This window comes from Mandrillus leucophaeus, unplaced genomic scaffold (genome assembly GCF_000951045.1).
Source record: "Mandrillus leucophaeus isolate KB7577 unplaced genomic scaffold, Mleu.le_1.0 Scaffold615, whole genome shotgun sequence".
NCBI lineage: Eukaryota > Metazoa > Chordata > Mammalia > Primates > Cercopithecidae > Mandrillus > Mandrillus leucophaeus.
Window position 1 is genome coordinate 1,891,132 of NW_012106642.1, and position 7,457 is coordinate 1,898,588.

The window sequence follows — 7,457 nt, forward strand, 5'->3', positions numbered from 1 at the left end:
ATAGTGAAATGGGAAGCTAGAGATAAACTTCCAGGTGTTAAGGGTTGGTGTAAAATGTTAAAAATAACTCATGCTAGAATACTTTTGACAGTAGAAATGAGGGTATATTGAAGGGGCATGGATAAAAAGAACAGTATTGAAAAACTATCTTGTGAAGTGATAGTTACAGAAATAGTTCTAGAGTAAATGACATCTAAGACAGTGCTGGGGGTGACATGGGAAGATAATCTAGGGGGAACTATAAAAAAAGCAACAAGATTTTACCACCAAATGAATGTGCCAATCAAAGTGAGATGCATTGAAAATCACTTTCTGTCCTTGCTTGAGTTGTCAGCAAAATAACACTTTTTCATCTAGTTAGTGGGATGTTCTACAAGTAAGAAAAAGTTTGGAAAAATCATGAGAGGAATCTATCTTCATCATATGTAGCTGAAGTTAACATCAGGCCACTCCATCACATTTGAAGGAGAGATGCTATACAAAACTGGACACAAAATGTGACTATGAAATGGAAGGGGTAAGATAAACTTTATCACTACATCAGCAGTCTTGAATTTTATGGATGTGATTTTTATCACTCAGATTCAGGATATATCCCTCCTCTTGCTGCTGCATTAGATGTAGTCTTCTCATATAAACGTTAGGGAAAAATCTCAAAGTTAAAATCAGAAGAATAAGATTCGTAAGTATTACTAAAGCCCATTGGATTGATCTAAAAGCAAAAGAAAGAAAGCAATTTCTTCCTTTTATTTGTAGTGATATAATTCTGTCAAGTGCCAATGTTTTATTTTTAAACTATTAAACTTACTACGTAAAATATCTGAAAAAAGTTCACTGGACCTCTTGACTGAATATTTTATCTTGACATTTTTGTATACAAAGGTAGCCTTGGATAGTATTCCCAGAAGCATCTACTGGTCTGGTGATCAAAATTTCAAAAAGATTTAACAAACAGAGACATAATTGGATTTTGTAACACTGAGAAGCCCTCACTCTCAGTTAAAATAGACAAGCAGACAAGGTTGGGCAACATCTTCAAAGTTTAAAGTGAGTATTTAAAAGAAAATGTATAGCTTTTCATTTGTATTTTTGTGTATAATTGGACAGGAAATTTTCATTTAGGAGTGTATAGAAGAAAAAAAAATCTAGAAAAATGCTAGGAATCTATGAAAGGACCTAAAAAAGAAGTATTTTATAGTGGTATGTCAGAGAAACTCTTTTCTAAAATATTGAAATAAGCGTGACCTGAAGAATGAATAGGATCTTGGTAAGTAAACAATGAGAGGGAAAAAACTACTCTGGATAAACAGAACTATATGTATAACAACTTAAAGAAAAGAAAAAATACCTAGAGGCTACCTGAGAAGTTAGAATCTTAATGTATGCAAATTTTAGAAAATATTTAGGAGGTCAAAGTATTGTGGGAATGTAGACTGTGACAAAACAATCTGACTGTATTACAAATATATGAAAGAACCTCACCGAAAGGGGTCAAGGAAAAAGTTCTGAACTGAAAAACTTTGCATGTAACTGGAATCTGTATAGCTAAAGGCACAATAAATTGTATATATGGATAATATTTTAGCTGACAGATTTGATCTTCATGGGGGTATGTGTTAAACAATGACAGAACTATAGATATACACTAAAATTAAACAATTAGTAAATAAATGGTAGATGAAAGAAGCCAGGTTTTTCACTTTTAGAGTAGAAAATTCCAAGTAAGCAAAGAGAAGAGGATAGAATGATTTATGTGGTAATGGACTGGAGTTGAAGACATTACTACAAACTTATTAATATGTTTAGCTTAATACACAGATGGTTTATATATACATATATATATTTATAGCTAGACATATACACACATGTATTCCTTGTTTCTGTCAGCTGAGAAAGCCTGGAGGCAACAACACTCTAGTAGCAATGAGCACCCCTCGTGCCTAGAGTTTGGTTTCTAATACCATTCTCCAATAAAAGCCAAAGCAACCAGGCTTTTTGGAGAAATGGCTGATTCTACAACAGGGAAGAAAACTTAGAAATGAGCTTATAGTACCTCGTAGTGCCAGAAAGTAAAGAAGTGCTCAAAATTTTACAAAGAAAAAATTTAAACACAGTGATGGGATTATGCCAAAGGAACACAAGAGCCAACTGAAAGAGCTGCCAATGGCTAAAGCAATTTGAGCAAGAAAATAAATGAAGTAGTATTGGATTAAAATCCATAGTAGTAAATAAACACCTGAGTCCCTACTGATACAAACAAATGATTGAATAATTTTTTATTTGGGGTGAATAGAAATCTCCCATACAGAAGAATTCCAAATAATTTATTTAGAAACTCTGCCCTCAAGAAAATAAAGTGTAATTTTCACTTAGGTATGGGCTGTGTATAGTGACCTCTTTCCAAAATGAACAGAATGGAAAGAGAGAAACAAGGAAGAGCTTAACAACAGACAAACTTGACAAACACTACCTCAACCAGGTGATCAAGGTAAGTCACATTGATAGTATGTACCTTGGCTATGCTATGACAAAAACGGTATTTTACCTGTGTGGTCTTCATCCCCAAAATCTACAAGCCTCAATCTAATCATAAGGAAAACATCAGAGAAATCCAAATTGAAAGACATTCTACAAAATACCTGACTTGTACTCTTCAAAACTGTCAAAGCCATCAAAAACAAGGAAAGTATAAGAAATTGTCACAGTCGGTTGGGTACAGTGGCTCATGCCTGTAATCCCAGCACTTTGGAGGCCAAGGCGGCAGATCACCTTAGGTCAGGAGTTTGAGACCAACTTGGCCAACATAGTAAAACCCCATCTCTACTAAAAATATTTTAAAAATTGTCTGGGCGTGGTGACAGGTGCCTGGAATCCCAGCTACTTGGGAGGCTGAGGCAGGAGAATTGCTGGAACCTGGGAAGTGGAGGTTGCAGTGAGCCGAAATTGTGCCACTGCACTCCACTCCAGCCTGGGCAACAGAGCAAGACTGCATCTCAAAAAAAGAAAAAAATAGAAAAAGAGAAGACATTGTCACAGTCAAGCAGCACCTAAGGAGACAAGGAGACATGACAACTAAATGTATTGTGGTATCCTGGATATGATTCTGAAAAAGAAAAAGGACATTAGGTTTGAAACTAAGAGAATCTGAATAAAGAGTGTTGACTTTTGTCAATAACAATGTATCAATGTCATTTCATCAACTGCAACAATAAGATGCTAATATAAACCTTTAACAAGTGGGGAAACAGTGTGTGTACATGAGATATTCTATGCTATGGACTAACAGCACAACTTTTCTGTATATCAAAATTTTTTTCTAAAATATAAAGCTTATTTGAAAAAATACATAAAAGAAAAAATCATACTCAAAGTATAAAATTGTACTCTCAAAAATTGGGGAAAAAATATGTACTTTGGAAAATATATTGCAATTGTATACATGGCATTGAGACTGGTGTGTGAGACTTAAATACAGCCTAAAGCAAGCTAACTCCTTTTGCTGGAAATTCTTTATCCTCCAAATATTTTAGATATGATCCTCTTGAAGAGATGTGTCAGCAATTTCACCTTCTTAAATAGGTTAATCTCAAGCACAATGAATTTCTTTACAGTTTTCCTCTGCTGCTAGTTCCCCTTGCCTTTTTAATGAAGATTTTGTTATTGCTTTCACCTGTGCAATTAATTTTCAAAACAATATGTTTCTCTATTACAGATTCCAAATAATTAATCAGAGAAATATTGCCATTTCATTAAGAAAATACCACATACAATTTATTTGCTTTGTTTCATTGCTAGCATGAAGTATTTTCACTTAAAACCAAAATAATTTGTTTCTTGCTCTTAAAAAATAATGCTACAGGCCTCACCTGTCTTAACAGATACATATGAATGATAGATTCTCTTATTCATGAACAGATAGAAAAACAAATTTGTTTTGAGCTCTTGGTTTTAAAAGTATGCCCATCATGAAGGCCAAAAGATGGGGCAAAGAATAAAAAGCTATCCTTATGACTAAATCCTGCTATGTATTTTTATATACATAATTAAAAGCCAAATATAATTGTTGGCAGTGAGCACTTTGATAAAGGTAAAAATTCCTGAGTAATTGCTGATTATTTGAATTGCACCGATCTTATTTTTCTCTCCTTTTCACCATGTGAAGTTCTATACTAAAGAAAATAAGATGGTGTGTAAGTGAAACTTGGTGAAAACCAAGCCTCTAACATTTTGCTAAGAAAATGCGGATCAAAACATTTGGTAAACTTTGAAGTGGTATGCAAAAAGTAATGTATGATTGCATTTTTGTCCATCTGAAAATATGAGTTAGGAAGGTGTAAAACCAACAGAATGGTAAAACTGCCAGGGACAGCAGTTTTTATAACACCAGAAAGGAAACGGTCAGCTTTCATAACACCAGAAATGAAATAAAATGAAAGTCCTCAAAAAAAGGATCAGAACACTTTTCCATCTTGTAGTTTCCACTTCTGGACTTTAAAGGAAAGTCCACCTTTTTCTTTTACAGTGACCTAGAAAGAATCAGCAGAGCCTTTGTAAATAATCCCTGCCTTAAACTTTTCATTCTAGTACCTGAATCCTGCAACACCTACTTCTATTTTTGACCCCCACCTCCATTGATAAAATATAATTAAGTTAGATTAAATTACGAACTTACCATTTTTCATTGATAGATGCTCTCGTGGAGGCTGTGGTTGGGGAAAGGTTTCATAGTGAAGTATTATTTGCCAATAAAGCATTATGAGAAGTTCCAGTTTTCTTTAAAAATAGACATAACTGCATAAAATACAGAAATAGAAGAGAAATAGATAAAGTAAAATGACACTTAACATTATTTAAGGACAACTGAACATTTCATTTTAAATAAATCTCATTAAGAATTATTATTTTATTTTCAGTTTTCTTGTCCTCTCCCCAATCTTTTTTCAAACACTAGTAATGACATTAGCAGTAAGAACAAAAATAACAGTAATACCTTACATTTATGTTAATAACTGCTTAAAATTGTATAATGCTATTAGAATTATACAATTCTAATAATATAAAAAGTCCAAACTTCTTATCATTCCAAATCTTTCATTTTTTAGGATTCTGTTGTATTCTGTGCTTGACCTATATCAAATTGCTTACAATTCTAGGAATATGGAAGGACTTTTTGCCTCTAATCCTTTCTGTGTAGTCTTTCTCTAGTTCCCTTTTTGTTAACTTTTATTTATCCTGCAAATCTTGGCTTTAAAACTCAATCCTTGTTGATCCTCAGGTTTAGATTTGATGATCTTCTTTTGTGCTGGCCTCAGAAATCCCATTATCAGTGTACAGACAGTGTTGTGAAATTGCCTCTGTACTTATCTGTATTTATTATTATATAGAAAAACTTTGAGTGTAAGACATATACACACACACAAACACACACATATATGTAGTCTCCTATGTATACCTATTGCCTCATCCCAAGCCTGGCCTGCCTCACACATGGGAAGTGATCAACATATACATATGAATCAATGGATGGATTGATAGAGGGATAAAATAAGCATTGTATGCTATTTTTTTTTTCTCAGAGGACTCAATGGACCAGCTTAGACTTCATTGTTCAATTACACAAGTGTTTTTGAGTATCTATTATGTGTCAGAAATAGTTCTGAGCACTAGCCATATATCCATGAACACAGTGCTTGTTCCCTCAGTTTACACCAAAATTTCTCAGTGTTGTCACTACTGATATTTGAGGCTGGATAATTATCTGTAATGTGCATTAAACATCTGTCCTGTGCATTAAAGAACATTTAGCAGCATCCCTGGTTTCTACTCATTAGATGCCAATAGAACCTCAGTTATGGCTACCAAACATGTCTCCAGGCTTTACCAAATGTCCTCAAGGGTTCAAAAACATCCTTGGTTGAGAAGCATTGGGTTACAATGTATTGTGTGAAAGAGACGTTAAAGTTGTGTTTATAATAACTGTTGTGACGGAAGATGTAGAAGATAATGAAGGTATATAGAGGAAGACATACATGAATCATTCCAGGGACATAAGAAAAGCAACTCATTAAAGTGACAGGGAACAAAGAAGACATTTCTCCTGTCCACAAAAATCACACAATCCAGTAGATATAGGAAGTGGATAAATAGACCATTACAATATAGTGTAATAAAAATACCTTTAGAAGTATGCAAGAATGAGACAAGCACAGAAGTATCCTTAAGGAAGACTTCAGGACTCCAAAAAAAGTTACATGAATAAGGACGATGTGTTACAAAATGGCACGGATTATATTTATTAGCATTAAGTATTTATGGAGTTTGGAAGTTCAAAAATGATGTGGAGGACATAACTTAGAAACATACAACTTGATTTCTGCTGTCAGAAAATATAAAACAAAGGTATGAAGGGCCCAATATTTATGAAACTATTAGAAAATAATAAAGTTCTAATTCTTGTGATGTAGTATACAAAATTAGTACCTCCAAAAAGGAAGCAGTTAGTGTGGGCTGCAATAATAGTAGCTTCATAGAGAAGACAGGAATTGAGAGGAGTTTTAGAAAGAGAAAGGCAACTGAGGATGATAGGCCCATCAAGGCAAGAGGGAAGGAAGCACAAAAGGAAATCCTCCATGATAAGAATGAGAAGGAAGGTTGGAGCTGAGGCTGTGACACTGGGGCAATAGTGGCAGTATAAAATATATAAGGACAGATTTTGAAAGCAGAGAGGCAGTTGCAGTAGACACATTTAAATCAATGCTGTTTTTTTTTTTTTAAATGAGTACACTGATAGTTAAAAGCCTACTTGAATATAACTGCATAGCTAATATATAATATTAATGACAGAATCAAAGAAACTGGAAGAAAGTTTCAGTAATCCAGGGTGAGATGGCATGTCTAGTGACAATAGCTTGAACAAAAAAAAAAGGGTTAAATCCAAATGTGTACAGTAAATATGTGCATTTTTTGTATATTAGTTATATTTTAATAAAGCTTTTGAAAAAGAATTGTAAATAATAGCCCTCAGTATCCAATGAATTGTTCTCTCTCCTTTGTTTCTTTGTCTAAAAATTCTGTAAGGTTTAGCTTTAAAGGAAATAATGACTACAGGAAATAAAGCAATTGGAAAAATGAGGTGATGAAGGTAGAGGAAGACTGAACTAAAATAAAGAATCTTTGTCTGAACCATGGATTCGCAAATCTAACTGCATTTTGGAAGTATGAGGAGATTCTTAAAGATAGTGATTCTCTCAGCCAAACCTAGAGAAGCTTATATATTGACCAACCAGAGGCCCACTGCTGGTGTGTTATAAAACTTCCCGATGACTCTAATGTGCATCCAGGGCTGAGAATTAGTTATCTGGACTTACCTATGACTGTCTTCACCTGGAGTCCCTTGATACTCAAGCTTTCGTGAGGTACGCAGCTTGTCAGTAGATATTCATAAATGGTGAGCACTG